Source organism: Atractosteus spatula, chromosome 14, assembly GCF_055471065.1.
Source record: "Atractosteus spatula isolate fAtrSpa1 chromosome 14, fAtrSpa1.hap1, whole genome shotgun sequence".
NCBI classification, from domain to species: Eukaryota; Metazoa; Chordata; class Actinopteri; order Semionotiformes; family Lepisosteidae; genus Atractosteus; species Atractosteus spatula.
Window position 1 is genome coordinate 14,480,312 of NC_142719.1, and position 19,467 is coordinate 14,499,778.

The 19,467-nt window shown below is 51.9% G+C and overlaps 1 protein-coding gene across 2 annotated transcripts in view; it reads right to left on the minus strand.

The window, feature by feature from the left end:
• brd4 (bromodomain containing 4) overlaps nt 1–16,247 on the minus strand; it is a 47,334-nt gene extending 31,087 nt beyond the window's left edge. Inside the window, exons 1-2 of one of the 2 annotated variants that reach the window (XM_088933186.1) lie at nt 16,152–16,247; nt 6,829–7,001 (exon numbers count right to left, since the gene is read on the minus strand). The gene's annotated coding sequence lies outside the window, so the exon portion shown is untranslated. Of the gene's footprint in view, nt 1–6,828; nt 7,002–15,123; nt 15,425–16,151 lie in introns of those variants that run through there. The other variant, XM_088933187.1, reaches the window with a different exon arrangement.
• Between the last annotated feature and the right edge of the window lie 3,220 nt (nt 16,248–19,467).

Consider the following 19,467-nt stretch of genomic DNA (forward strand, 5'->3'; position numbering starts at 1 on the left):
CCTCTCTCCTCCCCCGTTTCCTGCCCGGACACAGTGACTCAGCTCCGCACCCGGCAGCGCTCTCTTCGCTGATGAACTCGGGGATCTGGGAAGACAGCGCAGGACCAGGAGAGAAGAGGCGGAGAAGGAAAGCTCAGGAGAGGTAGGGAGAGCAACGGGCTGCACAGGAAGAGGAAGTGCACAGTGATCGACGCAGGGGTGAAGAAGGGTGAAGGACATCTGACCCCTCCGTAAACCCGGGACGCCTCGAGGAGAGGAGGAGAAGGAAGAGGGTGCACCCTGCCGAGCCCATAGCTCCTCCACTCAGCTGAGGAATTCGGAGGATCAGAGGCACGGGTCAGCTCTCGAGCTTGCTCTCCCCTGCAGAAAGAGGGGCGCAGAGCCGCAGGGGTGGGGAAAAGGGTGGCATGTTTGTCAACAGCGCCCCCTGAGCTACTGACCTGACCCATGTGCTGAAACACCACCCAACCCCTCACTCCCTCCGAAACCGCGCCTCTGTACAACTGCCCTTCTCTCCCAGTAAGAGGCGTCCGCGGCACTGTCAGCCGAGAGGGAAAATCGGTGTACCATCAGAAACAGCCAGCTAGCCGCAGCTCCAAACCGGAGCACTGCAAATCCCTGTGAGATTCCCAGGCCGTGTTGCAACAGCATCACATCCCAACAGCGTCAGCGTAAGGGAAAAATATTCTGCTTCAATCACCACCGCCACCAGACTGCTTGTGGGCGGCTCTTTCGCTCAAAGCACCGTGGGAAACGAGAGCGTGTTCCTGAGCTCCAGCAGAGCGCGCTCTGTGCCTCGGGGACACGGAAATCCCCCCCCCGCCCCCCTGCCGCGGCTCACTGGTCCTCCCGGCGCCCCTCAATTAAATAAGTAATGAGGCTGCAGCCGGGAGACAGCTGTTACTGCGCGGGCCTCTGGTGCCGCACCAGCTAATTAGGCTCATGTTTTAATTGCGTTAGTCTGCGTCTAATGAATTGTTAATTTGAGACCAGCTCACGCACATATGTTTGGTTTCGTTTTCCCTCCCGTTAAAGCTCCCGTGACCCTAGCCAGCTACCCACCACCTGAGATACCGGAAAAGCTGCACACGTGCCAGACTAACAAACAGATATTTATCTGGAATTTATCCGAAACCTTCCCAAAACACTCCTATAAAGCAAGATGCACTTCAGGGACATCTAACCAGACGCCAAGTTGCTCAGCTGCTTCGATCCACTCCTGGTCTTACTGGATGCAAGGATGGTACAGTACAAACTGTACCAATGGAAGCAAATATCTCAACACCAAGCCTACAGCACCTGGTACGGGACTGTGCAAGAGGCACACCTGAAGAAAAACCTGGGATGGATTTGACAGCAGTGCAACTGAAGTCTTGTGTTTTGTTCCAGGATACACTTGAAAAGGAAGGCAGAGAGGATGCCGGTGAACACCTCTCTCCCCCCTGCCTGAGTCCCCTGCAGCCACACAGGGTGGTTTCTGTGTGTTGGCGACAGACCGCATTCTGGCCAGGGGGGGTCCCAGTGAGGTCAGAGGTGAGGGCCATCCCTCCCCTTCATCCTCCCCCTGCTGCTGCTGTAAAAAGCAGACAGCTGGGAGGTGAGCGACCCTGCCGAGCCCCATAGTCCCCTGCATGGCTGTAAACCGCCCAGAGCGCCAACGCCCACGCCAGGGCATTCACCTTTCACAAACACACTCCACCCTCTCCCGTCCAGCCCTCCCACTTCCCCTCCAGATCCACAAACAAGCCGAAAACACAAACCGCAGCACCGGCTGCTAAAGGGGACACATCCAGAGGCTGCCCTCTGTGCCTGGGGCACAACGAGAGGCGTTTTCTCTGCAATCACAACCCCGGACAGCAAAGCCGCAGTTTTCGGCTGTCTGCTCTGCAGATCCTCACTCCCCCCCTCCCCCCTTCTCCAGCAAGACAACCTTTGAACTCAAACATCAGCTCCAGCCCTCTGTCATAAGAGCAGGCCAGCAGTCTGGGGAAAAACAGCCCCAGTGCACGCCCCCCCCCTCCCAGAACACACACCACCCCTTCAGATCAATACCTCCTGTAGCCAGCTTATCAGCAGGGCTAGTGCCAGTAGAGCTCCAGAACCATCTCTGTGTGTACACTTATCTCTGAAAGCCAGCCCACAGGGACAGGAAGTCCAGGGACAGGAAGCCACCGCAGGGATTGTGTTGGGGGGAGGGGCCATGTGGAAATGGCTGCTCTGACCTTTCACCCCTTGCAGAGCCTGGGAGCCTGTAAAACCTGCCTTTATCTGCACATACCAACCAGAGGGCCAGCACAGCCTGCATTAATCACTATGCCCCAACCAGCCTGCCAGCATGAACCAAGCAGGAAGATTTACTGTAGAACACCCAACTGCCGAGAAGACACGCCGCCAAATTTTAGCAAAAATTAAATGCATTCAAATTTAGGGTGCACTACTGACTACAGGTACTCTGTTTAAATTTAAGAAAGACTGATGACACACCTACACTGTTTCATTGTGTACACTTACAGCTGGGTGTTCTCTAGCACACAGCTAACACCGTAGTAGAAATTCGTAAAGCCGAGCCTCTATGTTCTTCAACCCAGGGCTCCCCCAGTCCGATCCCCGAAGCCAGCGGCACAGAAGAGTTCAACTTCAGTCAGGCCTCTGCTGGTGACGCCTCAAGGAGCCCAACAAAACCGGCTGGGCAGCCGCTCTCGAGGACTGATTTGGGGGAGCCCCACTTTAACCAGAAGGGCACATTACTCAGCGACAGGAGAAAGGAAGGTCTGAATCATTTCGGCAGCAGGGCAGCTGCTGCAGACAGCACGACGCACATGCCAAGCTTGGGTCACTTTTCAAAACCGGGGCGCAGAGCAGGTCCACCTCACACCCTGCGGCCGTAAGCCACTGCTGCCCAGCAAGCTCACTTTCCTTGGCCATCTGTACATTTTAAACCCAGTAGGAGCCCAGCGAGGCGCAAGAGGAGACAGGGAGAGAAGGAACAGACAGGAGGGAGAGAGAGAGGGGTGAATCAGAGGACAGCCCCACCACCCCTCCCCTCCCAGCAGCTCTCCGAAAAAAGCCCGGAATGCTGGCAGCCGGGAAACAAAGGGCTTCCCATCACGGAGGCCCCAGCGCCTGGTCCCCGCTCCACGTCCACCTGCCTGGAACAGAGCGCACGCTGGCAGGACAGACCTCGGAGCACACGTCCACAGGAGCGGGACTGCAGGAGAGGGAACGCGACCTCTCGGAACTGAAGCCCCAAAACGGGAAAACCAGATGTTGGCTGCCACTTTCAAAACGCAAAACCCCCCAATTCACACAGACGCAAAAGACACACACTGAAGCGGGACCTACTGAAGCACAGACATTCCCGAAGGGAGCAAACTGTTTTCCCCTTCCATCCATTTTCTGACCTCTTTATCCAATGCAGGGTCGCCGGGGAGCCGTGCCTATCCCAGCAAGCAACGGGCACAAGACAGGGTACCGCCTGGGGGAGAAGTTGGTCCATCACAAGGCACACACACTCATACCAGAGAAGTTTTCCCAGAAACCAATTAACCCACCAGCCTGTCTTTGGACTGTGGGAGGAAACCAGAGCACCTGGAGGAAACCCATGTGAACATACAAACCCTAATTACCTAATTAACCAGCACTGCACTGAACTGCAACTACAGCACAGAGTGCACACCAAGACGGCCCCAGTGAAGAAACAGTCTATCCAGCGAGTGGGGGCGTCTAAACCCAGAGCTGCACCCCTCCCCGTCTTCACTCCAGCTGCGCCCTGAAAGGCGGAATTGAGCCAGTTGATTAGGAGGAGTTCACGCATATCCAGATCTCCGATCACTGACCGTTTAAGGCCGCCTGCGAAGCCTGCAGGACTGTGGCTCTTGGGAGTCCTGCCATAAAACATCAATGAACAAATTCCCGGGACAGAGATCCCTTCATTTTCCAGGCAACCCAAAGGAGCTCGATGCCACAACCCCCTGCTCCCAGCCCCCCTAAAACAGCGATAAATCTATCAAAGACCTTCTCAACTACAGAGAAGCTGCTGCAGCCTGTGGACTTCCCCTCCCCCACGGCACCCCCCCGCCTTCTCTCAGGTTGCTGCACAGCCTCCTGTTTAGCAACCAGCCACCCCTCAACCTTCCCACAAAAGAACTCTACCTCCCCCACCCCGCAGGACAAAGACCCAGCTGGCACGGCTGCCCTGCAGGTGAGAAGGGGGAGAATGAGGAGGAGGGAGAGAGGGTGAGCAAGACCTTTTCAAATTAAAGACCCTCCCATGGGCTTCAGATGACCACAGCCAGCTAGCGTCCCAGTCCAGGATGAGCTCCTGTAGCCTGGAGACCACAGCCAGCCAGCCAGGGCCCCACTCCAGGATGAGCTCCTGTAGCCTGGAGACCACAGCCAGCCAGGGCCCCACTCCAGGATGAGCTCCTGTAGCCTGGAGACCACAGCCAGCCAGGGCCCCACTCCAGGATGAGCTCCTGTAGCCTGGAGACCACAGCCAGCCAGGGCCCCACTCCAGGATGAGCTCCTGTAGCCTGGAGACCACAGCCAGCCAGCCAGGGTAGCAGGAACCGTTACATATCTAGAGAATAATGTAGCACTCTGGACCGACTGTGATCCTGGGACCCTGAATGTGATCTCCAGACATTGCGGAGAGAAAATTAATCACTGGTGAAAGAGTACAGTGGTGCTAGAAAGTTTGTGAACCCTTTAGAATTGTCTGAATTTCTGCATAAATTTGACCTAGAATGTGATCAGATCTTCATCTGAGTAATAACAATAAAGAGAGCCCAATAAAACAAAATTACACACAAAAGGATATACTTTTTCATTCATTTATTGATCAAAATGATCCAACATTAAATGTATTCGTCAGAAGAAGTATGTGAACCTCTAGGATTATCAGTTAATTATCAGATAATTAGTCAGGAGTGTCAATCAATGGGATGACAATCAGGTGTGAGTTTGGGTGGCCCTGCCCTATTTAAAAAACATAAACCTGAGTCTTCACTACCAAAGTCTGGTCTTCACCACACAGGTTTGTGAATGCATGCCATAGAACTTTTTGGCTTTTTGGCTTAAACGAGAAACGTTATGTTTGGCGAAAACCAAACACTGCATTCCAACATAACCTCATCCCTTGAAACACGGTGGGGCAGTATCATGGTTTGGGGCTGTTTTGCTGCCATGGGACCAGGACAGCTTGCCATCATCGACGGAACTATGAATTCTGGATTGTACCAGCAAATTCTACAGGAGAATATCAGGGTATCCGTCCGTGAACTGAAGCTCAACAGAAGGTGGGTCTTGCAGCAAGACAACGACCCTAAACACAAGTCACCCAACCAAAGACCTTAATCCAATAGAAATGTTGTGGCAGGACCTGAGGCAGGGAGTTCATGCAAGAAAGCCCACCAACATCGCTGAGATGAAGCAGTTCTGTAAGGAGGAATGGGCCAGAATTCCTCCAAGCCAATGTGTGGGACTGATCAACAGTTACCCTAAAAAAAAACGTTTGGTTAAAGTCATTGCTGCTCAAGGGGGTCACTGCAGTTACTGAAAGCATAGGTTCACATACTTTTTCTGACAAGGACATTTAATGTTGGAGCATTTTAAACAATGAATGAAAAAGTATATCTTTTTGTGTGTTATTTGTTTTAATAACTATCTATTTTTATGACTTAGATGAAGATCTGATCACATTTTAGGTCAAATTTATTTTGGGGTTCACAAACTTTCCTAGCACACTGTATACAATCTCGACTAAGGAATCCAGTACCTGATTCACTGAACTAGGTAAGGGGCCAGAATATATACAGGACAATCCAACGTAGCTCTGCAGAACCAGGGCTGGGGACAACCAGGCTGTATCCTAGCGGGGGCAGGTTCTAATCCCGAGAATGGAGAGACAGGGGTGTCCATGACTAAGCATCCTACAGTGCCCACAATGGCTGCTTGATCCAAAAGATGGGCCAAAGAAGCAGCTGCAGAAACCTTTTAATCAGAGAAGCTGGCGGATTTAAAAGCCCATTTATACACCCTGGCCAGTGTCCCTCCCAGTTACAGGTCCACAGCCCTGACCACCGGGCCACACCCACCACCTTTCTACACATCCGTCTATTTCAGATTGGTCACTGGAGCACAAATGGGGACACGCTGTACCTAACCACCCCTCCAATGTCTAACCTCTTTATCCAGGTTTAGGGTCATGAGGGAGCAAGCAGTGGGAACCCAGACCATCGCAGGGCAAAGACACACTCGCACCAGGGACAAACCTCTCAGAGGCCAAATAACCCACCAGCCTGTCTCTGGACTGTGGGGGGGGAAGCCACACAAACACGGGGAGAACACACCAACTCCACACAGGCAGAGAAACCCAGGTCCGGAACTCAACACCGAGCTCGAGTACAACGCTAAACACTGTGCCACCGTACCATCCTGAACACACACTCGACTCCAAAAAATTAACACTCCTCAACATTTTGGCAAGTACAAGCCTTCATCAGGACAAACACCTGATTTTTTTACCAGGAAGCGCTGGGTTGTGTGATTTCCAGGTGTGCGTTATTGGGCTCTTTTTTGTCTAAGCACAAGCAACGGGTTCCTGAACACGGGGGTTTGGGGCAGCGGAACGAGACGTTGGGATCGCCCATCGGCGGAGCGGGCACCCAAGCTTCAGCCCCGCTCGTTCCAAGCCCTGTCGGACCGTGTTCGTCCGCCAGCCCCGTGCCCAAACCGGACGCCTCAGTGACCGCCCTGATGCGGACAGGAAAGCCCGGCGAAAACCCTCCCAGCAGCAGCGGCAGCGGAAGGAAAAAAAAAACAACTCACATTTTTGTTGCTCGTCCGCCTCCAGCCCTCCTACTTAAAAGGGCTCATCTTCCCAGATCCAGACCTGTTCGGGAAGCCCGCCGCCACTCCCCCAGCCAGTCAACGACAGCAGTCACGACGTACAAGTCAGGAGTGCCCGGCGATCGCAGGAGAAGAGAGGGGGGCCTTCGCACCTGGAAGAGGAAAGGAAGATCTGGTCACAATTCCTGAAGACGACATGCCAAATCCCAAGAGAAGCCACTGTGGCGGCAGAACAAGACCGATGGCCAACCGTCCAAGCTGTCAGGCAGGCTCCTCGCTGACCGGGGCACCTGTCACCCCCCCCAACCAGCTTCCCAAAACTCGCAGGTCTGACTGTTCAGTCAGGAGCAGGGGTGTCTCATCCTGGCCTTAGAAGGCCGGTGTGCATCTGGAGCTTTTTGTTCCACCTCAGCTCTTGATGCGTTAAATCAGCCCATTGCTGGCTTCATGGGAACAGAGAAGTTCAGCTGCTGCTGCTGCTTGGAAGAGGCTGGCGACACCTGCAGAGCCAGCGGCTCCCCAGGTCCCAGAAAGGACACCCCAGCGACACGCTTGCTCCACTAGCAGGTTCATTATTTTACTGTAGGCCAGCGCAAGCCTGCTCCTTCTCCCCCCACCATGCACCAGCACCGCGGACCACACTTCTCTCCACTTCCACAGGTCAGCCGACGCCTCGACTGCTTCTTATTTTGAAAACTGAAGCAAAGGATGAGCAGCATGCTTAAAAGCCAAGGAGAGCGGGGCTCAGCTCCGCCCTTCACGCAGACGCCGACGTGCCCTGGACAGACATGGAAACACACAGACGCAGCTGCGCCCTCGCTGAGCTGGGGCCCACACACACAGTGTCCGCACCAGGAATAACAATACAGGAGACACAGCAGAAGCACCTACAGCCTTCAACAAATCAAATGCTTTGGCGCTTTCTTTTTCAAGGCCCAGAGGTCTTTCTTATGCTGCTCATCACAGCCGACAGGAAACATCCCATGAGCTAAAACCAAATACTCAAGGTAAAAGCAGCTCATTAATGTTTCCCCAATTCTTCCTCACTCTCTCTCGTTCTCTCTCTATTTCCTCGAACCAAAGGTTACGTCCACAACCAGGCCCTGGGATGCGGTTTCCACGGCAACGGCAGCAACACTTGAATATCAAACAGCGACTTTTGAAAAAAAAAAATAAAAGAAGGGAGGGTCTCAGCAGGAGTCTCAAGAACGAAGAATAATTCCCGACAAAGAAAAATAAATTAACTGTATTACAGCCAATGTTACACAGCGGCACGCATGAACACTGGTCCCTGATTGGTCTGCGTACTTCAAGTACCAGTCAGGTCTGGGATGGTAGGTCCTCTGCACAAACGCCACACCCTCACCTGTGACGGGAAAATCTTTTAGCCACACAAAATATTCTGTTCGTGTAAACTAGCCAGCAGCCCAGGACAGACCCCTGACACCCACAGGCTCTGTCCAGCTGAATACTTCTTTGCAATAGCCGACTGAATTTAAAGCCCTTTAAAGACGAAGTTAACATTAACCGCTTGTAAAGCCATGTTAGAAACCAAGTTAAAAGGAACACTTTAAAAAGCAATGTTTACAGACAAGCCTTTTCATGTAAATGACTAAACCCTGGCCAGGAGAAGAAAAAAACAACTGCTACTTGAAAATGTGCGAGCGTGTTCGCTAGTCATCAGATTCCGATTTAGTTCAAACCTGGGCAGCGTTCAGATGTTCAAGAACAGCCAGCAGGCAGGAGAGGATTCTAGTTTTCGAGTTCCGGAAAGACATCCTTTAAATCAGTACACTGACGTCTTCAGAATCAGGAACCCGAGGACACAAGTAGGAACTATGTAGAGGTGCCTTTAAAAATCCAAAGCAGTCAACACGTCTTTATACAAAGAGTTGTAGGAGTGTGGCACAAGCCGCCCAGCCCTGTAATTAAAGCCGACATCCTGGCTTCCCACAAAAAACAATGGAATGATCTGATCCTTGGATCAATTGAATTCCGAGGACCAAACGGGCTAGATGGACAGAATGGGCTCTAGCATTCTCGCGCACATCAGAGGGCTTTCACGCCCCTCCACTTCCACACTGTACTGAAGAGCTCCGAGCCGGCAGCAGAAACGAAGAGGGACCTGGCCCGGCAGAAAGAGAGAGGGAAGAGGGGACACGACCAGGGAAACAGGGCCCAGTGCTGAGCTCCACTGAAAGCTCTTGGCTGCTTGGGCTCTTGGGAGACAGACGGCGCCCTGCGTTCGTGCGCAGATGCAGGGAATGCGGGAGGACCAACTCCCACACGACGAGGCTGGCGGGTCCGCAGGACAAGAGAGAGAAGCAGAGCGATACTGCCGAGACCACCAGTAACCCCACCTCAAACTCGAACAGCTATTGACCAGAAGGGCACAGGAGGCCTGGAGCTGCAGTCTCCATTTAAAATCGCCACACCTCTCTCTCTCTCCCTTCTTCCCCCGAGCACTGCTCATCCTGGATAGTCACAGGACGGGAATGCTACTTCAGCTTTATCCCCCCCCCCCAGTGAGAGGGAAAGACAGGAGCTCATCAGCCTCGCCCCACCCCTCTTCCCAAGTGCGTGCAGCTCAACTCCAGGCTCCAGGCAGGCTCCCGGGGGAAGAACTCGCCATTCCAGCTTCATCCAGCTTAAAAAAAAAAACTTTTGGAAAACTATATGCAACTGCACAAGACCAACAGGGAAGGGTACGGCCATCACGCCCACCAGGCTCAAGTGCCTGCTGGCTTGTTCCAGACCTCCACCACACTCTGTGTAAAGATGTTCCTCCTGTTCTCAGCTCAAGATTGCACAAGAACAGGAGGCAACGCGTGACCATGTAAGCTAGAGACTAACACGGAAAACAGGAGCTCGTGGGTGCAAAGTAGGACATTACAGTATAACATGAAATCAAAGGTCAAAGGCCTGTCTCACTGTCACAATGGTAAAGCACTTGTTTATACAGAGCAGGACAACAGGGTGAGGGGTTTCCCCACGGGAAACTTCAATAATCTCATCGACACGCGATGAAGAGGAGGCTGTACTGTACTGCTTCAGAAGTGAGCACCCGCTTTGAAGCTATACTGCTGCACAAAACACCTGTACCCCAGCCCCGCACATCCGGGTCAGAGACAACCATCTATCTGGGTCGAGCTCAGCCACTTAGAATCTTATTAAATCCCACATCACTACCCCCCGCAAAGGCTGAGAATCTAGCGCAGGCAAGTGTGACTATGCTGGAGCAACATGGCAAGGCAGTTTGTCGCAGACGCCCGTTACTCTCTCAAGAGGAGGATTTCTGATCAAAATCCTAAGGGCGCGCACACTGTCTTTCCTCTGCGAGTCATGAGTCAGCCCTCTGTTTTCAGGGGTCGAAATACTTCAGTCACACCTCAATTAAAAGCAGAAAGATTTTGGTCGCCTGCCTTCTCAGTGTAAAGTCGGGAATCAGTCCCCTCGTCCTCCTGCAAACAGATTCCACAGAAGGCACTTTCTGGCAATGTGATAGCTCTTTTGAAACAAGGTATTCTAAACAAGCCCTTATCAATGGGTTGTACAGAGCAGAGAGAGCACAAGGCTGGGAAGGAAAGAGGACATTGTGTGCTAGTGTTCATAGGGTACGATTCTGCCCCAAGACATGGATTGCAAAGTAACAATGGACCTATCAAATACCAACATTTCAACTTTCCAGCTGCTGCAGTTATCAAAACTGCATGTAAAAGAATAAACCTAGGAGAATGCAGCACCAAACCTTGAAAATCTAAGCGTATTTGGAGTTTTCGCAAATACCCAGAGCCGTGAGATAATATTACAAAGCATATAGCTTCACAGAGCTCAACACAAAGTCAGAGACCTTCTGAGCCACAGCTTGCACAATAAAAGACCAGACTCCCAGTGCACGGCAGTCTGATCCACTCTGATTTCTACCAGCTGCTTGACACTCTTGCAGAAGAGACAACTAACTACGGAAGATGTAATGTTTATCTCATACTAAGCAAATTCACACACACATATGATGGAGACTGTATCACTTTTGTGCTTTACTAGTACCTTTTGTTCAGAGCATCCTACACCAGGTACAGAAAGGACTGGACTACAGTAACACGATGCGAATGTTGTCCGAAGACCTCCACCAGCTGTACTTCAGTACAGCCCGCAGTCCCAATCTTGTCTCATCTGGGAATACCTTTTAAATCCTCATCAAACCACTTGGTTTGATTTTTCAGCAACAATGAGCAACACAGTAACTATTCATTACGTACATGATCACGTGCCAGCAGACTGGTTTCTTTAACCTCAGAACCCCCGTGACAACCAAAATACAGAACATCAGGGGCCCAATGGGAAAAGAGTGACAACATCTCCCAACACTGCTGCTTCCAAATTTCTTTTTTTAAAAATGCTGATGAGTGTCACCTTAACACTAAAAATGTAGCACGCTCATTGCAAGACCAGAATTGCTGCCGTTTGAACTCTCTAGGTTCAATTAAGGCTCCTGCCATCCAATGACGATAATGAGCGTCATCAATGGTCTGATGAGGTTGAGGAGGAAGATGCTATGTGAGGCTGAAGCCAGACACCCTAAAAAATAAATTTACGCAAAATGCCCTTTCTGAATAACCTTTAAAATAAAAAACCTAACAGACCTGCAAAAATGACAGAACGCACAGCAGCCTGTAGTAGTGAAAAGTTTTCATCTCGCAGACGTCACTTCCCACTAACTTCAGTCCGCGTCAGAGTCAGAGTCAGTGCCGCTGGGGCAGAGACATGGTCTAGCGAAGCCGTGACAACTCTGTTCACGCGTCGGTCTTCCGTCATCACTGGGCAGTTGATGCATTTTAATAGGCCCATGTCCACTTTAAAAGGCCTGACACCCTGAGGTGGTAAAGGGGATGTTTGGAAACACACGGGAACTGTTTTGATGCAACGCCCATTCAGAACATAAAGGTTAGGACCTTTATGGCCATAAAGTCCATTTAACTCACTACTATTGGGAATGGCTAACTGGCCCAAGGAACTCATCCAGCCATTTCTCGAGACAAGCCAGGGTATCGGCTTCAACAGCATGGCTGGGCAGCTTGTCCCACACTCCCGCCACCCTCTGGGTAAAGATGTGCCTCCTGTTCTCAGGTAAACATTGCACTTCAACATAGTTTCCACGGATGTCCTCCCATTTGTGTTCCGCTGTTCATTCTGAAGAAGTCCCCTGGGTTGGGTTGTGTTGAGGCCTTTAGAGATTTTGACTCTATGCATCGGGTCCTGTTCAAGACCAAAGAGACTCTGTTCCTTCAGCCTGTCAGTGTTGCTCATTTTTAGTGTATTTCTGGCAGGGAACAGAAACCCATTGGCCACAATGCCATGATGGAGAGGAGCTGTGCTGTAAATCCAGATGGTGTTGTCTGGGGATGGTTTTCCTAATCTCCTCAGCGCACTGCCAGTATCAAACTAAACTCATTTCGCTGCCGCGTGGTCTCAAAAAAAAACATCACCTGCCATATGTCCCCTTGGTCCTAAAGTAGTCTCACAGAAGTCGGAGCCCCTCCAGTTTCACAGCACTCCTCAGCCATGCCACTAGAGCTTTGAAACTCCGCAACCCGATTTTCACCAGGCAGAAATGGAGTAATTAAAAGCAGAGCTTTAATTACCCCTGCTTCAGCAGTGCGACTGACACAGAGGCCGGAGAACTGCTAAAACAAGAGCAGCTGGCTAGCAGGGGATCAGCCGCCCGACCCTTCAGCCCAGTTGCAAAGGTCACCACTCGACCCCCAAGCTCACCCACCAAACGGACCCGCTGCGATAAGGAAGTGCTGATAGGGAGAGCCCAGTGCAGTCACTGTCAGCGCGACTCGGCGGTGACGGTGTCCTGTCCCAAGGACAGCGCCAGTTCTCCCAGGGAGGCACGGCAGCCAAGGTGCCCTTGGCGGATCGAGGGAAGAGGAAATCAGGTCGGAGCCGCCAGCACCGGTAGCCCCAGCCCCAGCCCCTGTCCCGTGAGCAGATGTGGAAAGAAACAGCAGGAGGCCACCTGGGAGAAGGGCAGCCCAAGATCAAGAGCAGAAAGCCCAGTCTAACTGGGGGGGGCAAAGATTCTGCTTGCAGTGCCCGTCTCTGAGTACCGACATACACACAAGTCACAGAGAGAGACAGGATGCTGCTCCGCGGTGTCGGTGAGCCGATGGGCAAGGGGAGTCTGACAGCGTTCCCCCAGCAAGCCCACGGCCCGCCACACGCCCACGGTGAGCCTGGAGAAGAGGAACTATCTAGCACCCCCTCTCTCCCCTCCAGCTCCACCGATGACACTCAGAAATCACTTCCCCTGTTTGCACTGTCAGCACTCTCCAATGCCGTGCAAGTCGGCCTCGATTACAACACAATAACATAACATCACTTTATTGGCCCTATACAATTTCTCGTATCAGGAATTCGTCTTTTCGCAAACCCCAGCTTGCTCTCCATGAGACACACAGACAGGGAGAGAAGGGTCAGCCATCGTACAGGGCCTTGCTCAGGGGCCTATGGAGTAGGATTCCTCTGCCGGCTGCGGGATTTGAACCGGCAACCTTCCAGCCACAGAGCCCGCTAGGCTAACAAGGAAGAAGATGCTACTGACGCACACACCTGCGGAGATGGATGACACATTTCAAGCGCCTGGCTAGCAGCACGACCAACTGAAGGCGAAGGAACTCAAACGGGGAGGGAAGGTCAGTGGCTTGCGAGCTTACAGCTCTGACCGATGCTCGAACAGTGTTTCAGGCACTTGCGGGGGGCCTCCTCCGTGCTGGAGGTGCAGGCTGCCTGCGTACTGGGGGGCAGGGGAGTTAAAGGGGTCTGAACCGGCTGTCCCCACGAGGTCCTGGCAGGAGGCAGACCACCGCAGAGACCCGCCTCCTCGCCACCTCCCGTCGACAGCGCAGTTCCGCTCGGCCTGTCCTCCGCCCTCCCGCCTGGCATCCCAGAGGAGGGGGGCACAGATCCGGTGCCCGCAACCGCAACAGCCACACGGCCGGGAAAGTACAATCAGGAGCAGAGCACTCGCCTCTCTATCATAGGGACAGCACTTGCAACCAACTGCCATGAAAAGGGAAACCCCCTCAAAAAAAGCACACCCCCACCCCGTACCAGGACCGGTGCTCGATCCAGCTCACACCCTCCTCTGTGGTAAGAAATTCAGGAAAGCGCTGAATCGCCGAATTTATTTTCTGGGACTGGGGAGGGAAAAGGGCAGCATCCACTGGCCACCAAGCACAAAACAGAATTGGGCCTCCTTCCTGCACAGGACAGCCTGGCAAACAGTTAAAGAATCGCTGCTGCTTCTCGGACAGGAGCCCTTCACACCAGGCACACACACCAACATATTATTAACTGGATGAACAGAGCCTGGGGCCTGTCAGATACCTGGGCAGGGCTGGCCAAACAGGAGAACAGAAGCGAGGATTATACATTTATCACCAGTTCAATAATCAATCATCTCTAATCAGATAAGTTAGCTGAACCTTGCAGCGAGACGTGAACTGCTGCTTAGTAATACTATAACACGTACATCGGCACACTATGCAGTACTATCAATCTATTAATTAATTCGCGTAGCATTCGCGCGGAGAGCTGCGAGACATGCATAGCCCTCATGTCACACAAGCTTATAACTGAAGTAGCTCCAAGCGTTTTTGAAGACAAGTTTGCAACCAGAAAAAAAAAAACCCACACACCCAGTTTGGAAATTCATAATTCATCTGCGTGCCTCTCCTGTGTCAAACGCAGCGGACGAAAGCTCTCGCTCCTGCGCCACAAGAGGACCGGGCCGCTCTCCGTGCAGCACCGGTACCACAGTATCCGAGCCAGGAGCCCTCCAGGCGGGCAGCTGGGACAGACCGCCCCCGGACACCCGTGCCCCAGCGCCCGAGGAACACCCCCGGACAGCCGGCCCGCTCCGGCCGGGCCTCCGGAAAGCGCAGGTCCCGGCCGGAGTGGCGCCCGGCTCGGGCTGTCGAGGAATTTGTGGAAAGGGAGGAAAGTGGGAACAGAGCCCCACTCGCTCTCCGTTTCCACGACACGGGGGGGAGGGCTTCGTGAGTTGCGCGTTTGGCCGGAGCGAGAGTAACAACAAACCTACAGATTTCAACAACCGCCCCCCCCCCTCTCCTCCAACGCGCCTTCCCTCCCCCCGCCGCCCATCACCCCACTAAAAGCCCCAAACCGTGACATTTTGAACAGGCAGTGACTAGGGGGATGAGATACGGAGCCGCAATCTGTAGAAAAACGTATGTGTAATGTTCTTACACTGGTGGGGTTTTTTAAAAATCGCCAAGATCTCGCCCGCTCTCCCTTCCTCAGAGCACAAAATGGCGGCCGCAAAGAAGATCGGAGTCCTTTTTTTCGTATAATAAATCCCAAAACGCAATTCTGCTTCGGGGTTTTCAACAAAAAATGATCACTTAATATCCTGCAGATGCTGTCGATCGCTTCGCATTAGCCATTGCTGTCGGATGGCGGTTTAAAAGCACTAAATCGTTTTCATCTATGCTTGCTTAAACCTCGAACTAACAATCCTTCCGAAAAAAATCCCTAGCACACAAGCTACGCTAATTTTGAAGTCTAGTGGCCCCAGATTACGCAATCTGCGCACCGCAACCCGTATGATTTGCCAAATATCCCGAAAAGTGGCGTAAATCGTTTCTGGAATCTGCTTTCTCCTCAAGACAGGAGCATTCCCAACGCTCATTAGAACGCGTAACTCTACGGGCCCACACTAAGCTGAAGTGCGTAAACCTCCTTCCAGAATACCACTCGAGCAGCAGTGCTATTCCCGAAAGGACCTGCGTGATTTCGCGCACGTAGCAACAGCGCCAGAGAGCAACGCCTACGCTACGCATCGAACGTAACTTTTGTCACGAATACGGCCTTGGAGGTAGCTAAACAACCCAGCAGACAGCAAGACTGCCCCTCTCGCCTCTTTCGGTCCAACACCTTTTTTCCACAGTGGCCGCTGCAAAAGGAGATTTCGAAAGCTGAAGCCACAACTCCCACAGTGCAAGCCAACTGGAAAGTGCCGCGCCGGCTCCAGCGCTCTGAGCCTCGTCGAGCCTCGGGCCTCCCGTACGGACTCCCCGCTCTCCCGGCTTGCGCTCCGCACATCAGCGGGCAGGCACCCCGCCGTCGCTTCGGCCGTCAACCCCCTGGGCCTCAAGCGTACCCCAACATACCTCCCTCCACCTCCCAACACCACCCAGCTTCCAAAGCCATCGTATTGTGGCGATACGACACACTCCTTCCACCCCCCCGCCGCAAAACGAAAGTCGTTTATTTACCTTTTTTAATTGGGTTGTCAGCGCGCGCGCGGATCTTCCTTTTTCCCCGAATCCAGAACAAACAGCTTCTCCGACGTCACTGACGTCATACGCACAGCGGACGGCGCGTAAGGCTATAATGCTGTTACGACTACGACCAACCCCCCCCCCTCCCTCCCTCCCTCCACCAGCCACCAGTCCGCCCCGCCCGCTGTTGTAGTACAATGCGTTAGCAGCCGCTCAGCTCTGTCGTTACGACACGCACAAAGGTTCAAAACAGCGCCAACACACTGACACCACCGCGGCGACCACAAGCCGACATGAACGCCATGACATTAGGACAACTAGCAGGCGTCCCGTCTTGTTTATGACATTTCAAATAAATTCAACGAACAAAAATAGCATGACGCCTTGCAATTTATTTTTCTCTGCATGTGTTCATCTGCGCTTTTCGTTTCGGCTGAAAACAGGGAGGGGGGGCTTTTTTGCACAAAGAGGTGTGGGAGTCGGTGTCGCCCTGGATCGATTCTCTGCTCACAAAGGGGGCTGAGTGAGGCGAGTGGCCTCCCCCCGGTCAGCCTCATTCTGCAGCTCCAGCAGGGGGCAGTGTAACTCCCTGCCGGCGAGCAAGGCGCCTCTCTACCTCTCTACCCTTTTACCGTTGATTGGGACAGGCAACCGGAAATACTCTATATCACAATTAGGGCACCTTTTGCCGAGTGACGTACTGTATTGTGTTCGGCTTGTAAGGCGGAACTAAATGATTTTTGGAGCATCTAGAGTTCATGTGCATGCTGTTAATTAAGCCCATTAACTGACTTTCTCCTGGCACCACGATACTGTACATGAAGTGCACAATATTCTGAATGAGTTCGAGTAGGGAGTGTAGGCTGTAAAGGAAGAAGTAAAAGGTTTATTCCATTCTGAAAAGAGAAGAAAAGAAACACGTTTCAGCTGACTTGGAGGACCCACACCCGAAGAAGGCTCCACAGTTGAAACGTTGTGTTTCCTTTCTTCCCTTTTCAGCATGGAATAAACCTTTTACTTGTTCCATATTCTGAATGAGGTCCTGCTGGTGTGTTGTACAACTCGAGCATGACATCTCTCAGCTGTGATTTCTAAATCCTAGCATCCTTATATTTATATCTATAGTTACATCTATATTTATATTCATATGTGTGATATGAGTGTGATACGATTTTCTGTGTACTGTTCTGTTCTAGTTTGTTCTTGTGCGTCCGGACTGTGAGTAACTCTTGTATTGTATTGTATGTATTGTACTATTATTATATAATTCGTTACACTGTGGCTGTGTTGTGTGTGTTAAGCTGCTGTTGCACTGCAATTTCCCTCACGGGATCAATAAAGTATCTATCTAAACTCAGTTCCTGGGGCTTCTGGCATTGTCTGGTTTTTCCTTCTCCTAGTTGGTCTAATTATTGAATCAGCTGCATAACTGTCATATCTCCAGCTAGCCTCTGAGGAGATATATCAGCACCTGTTCTTTCAACAAACTGGTTTGACCAATCACCTCTAAAAGACCGTAAGATCATATAAATGGTTAATACAGAAAATAATGAGGCTAGACGATTCATTTGACAATTCAAATGAGAGCAAATCCCAAAAGAAACAAGGATCTCCATTGCTAGAGTTTGAGAGCACGAGTTTAGAACACAGGAATGATGCATCAATACCACAATTAAATAACAAACAACTCGACCAAACTCAGTCTTATATATAAAATGCACATTTGTGCTCTCTGATTGCAACACTCTGCACTATGCCTATGTTAAATGTCACCCGCCAGGCGTTTGCCCAGTTCTGAGTCTGGTCTAAATCTATAGGGGTTCCTGTACAGATGTACGGTGGAGAGCACACTGGCCAGCTGCATCACAGTCCGGTACGGCAACTGCACCGCATCCGGCAGTAAGGCACTGCAGTGGGTGGTCAAAACTGCCCAACACATCATCGGCAGTGCCTTACCCTCCATCCAGGGAATCTACAACACCAGCAGTCTGAAAAAAGCCACCAAAATTGTGTCTGACCCCACTCACCCCAGTCATAACTTGTTTGTCCCCCTACTTTCTGGCAAGGTTCCGGACACTCCAGTCACACACAACTAGACTCCAAAATAGCTTCTTCCCCAGAGCCACCAAGCTGGTGACGCCCCCACTCCCTCCCATCACACTATGATCTCTCCTCACTTCTTCCTGGACCCACAGTGACTGTACTCCTACACCACTACATACATGACAACTGAATGGAAGCTGAAATTGTACTTAAAACTGTATTAGTTGTAATATTTATTAATCACCGTACTATTTGCACTGTTCCCCGAATTACTTCTGCACTATTTTTGTCCTGTTGTATTCTTTTCTCTGTTTGCAGATTTGCAGTTTTGATTACACTGTTATGTTATTACGCTGTTATTGTTATTGTGTTACTGTCTATTGTCTTATCTTCTGTTCTGTTTATATACTGCACCTGAGTGACTAATGAGAAACACTTTTCACTATACTATGCACCTGTGTAAGTATAATGACAAATAAAGATGATTTGAATTGTAAGGTACAGTAGCTGGCCAGGGTCCATATCTTTATCGTCTGCCGACAACTTTTAAAGTGGTATCGCGGCGACCTCTTGTGGTCAGAGCCGCGAAGAGCAGGCATGTCAGACTCCCATCACCCAGCGCCATGGAGTCGGCTCAGACCCTCGTCTGTAAAAAAAAACTGAGAAAATGTATTTCTAAGAGCATGGCGTCCGTCTCGAGGGTTACCAACAGCCTTCGTCCGCCCAGGCCTCTCTGGCTTGTGGGCAGTTTTCCGATCCTCCTGGCCCGACGGTAGTGTACTGCAGACCCCCAGGTCTTGCAAGCGCCTCCTCTCTTCAGTCCCGAATACTCCTTCCTCTGCAAGCTTCTGCCCCAGTCCTGTATCGCTACAGGCAAATCCAGTAAGACACCCCAACAACAAAATCTCGCTGGTCTGCCGGCAGCGAAGCCGAGCCCTGAAGATCTGGCAGGACCAGCACTGTGAGGCCCAGACCGGACTGGACGTCCCACAAGGATGGGTCACGACGCTGTGGTCCCCCAGTGGGGAGTTGCTGAGGACGCGGACTAACTCCTCCGGCTCCACCAGAGATGCCAACGCAGGAAGGCCTGGCGCCCCCAGCCTCCGACACCAGCTGCAGTCCCAGGAGGCCTCTGCTCTTCTGCCGTTCCCCTGGACCAGCTGGCCCCCTCAGGTGCTGGCCTGGGGAGACCCGGAAAACCTGGATTCTGGCCTCTGAGGATGGGAGTTGTGGACCTGGGCCACACAGCACAGGTCCCAAAGGTCCA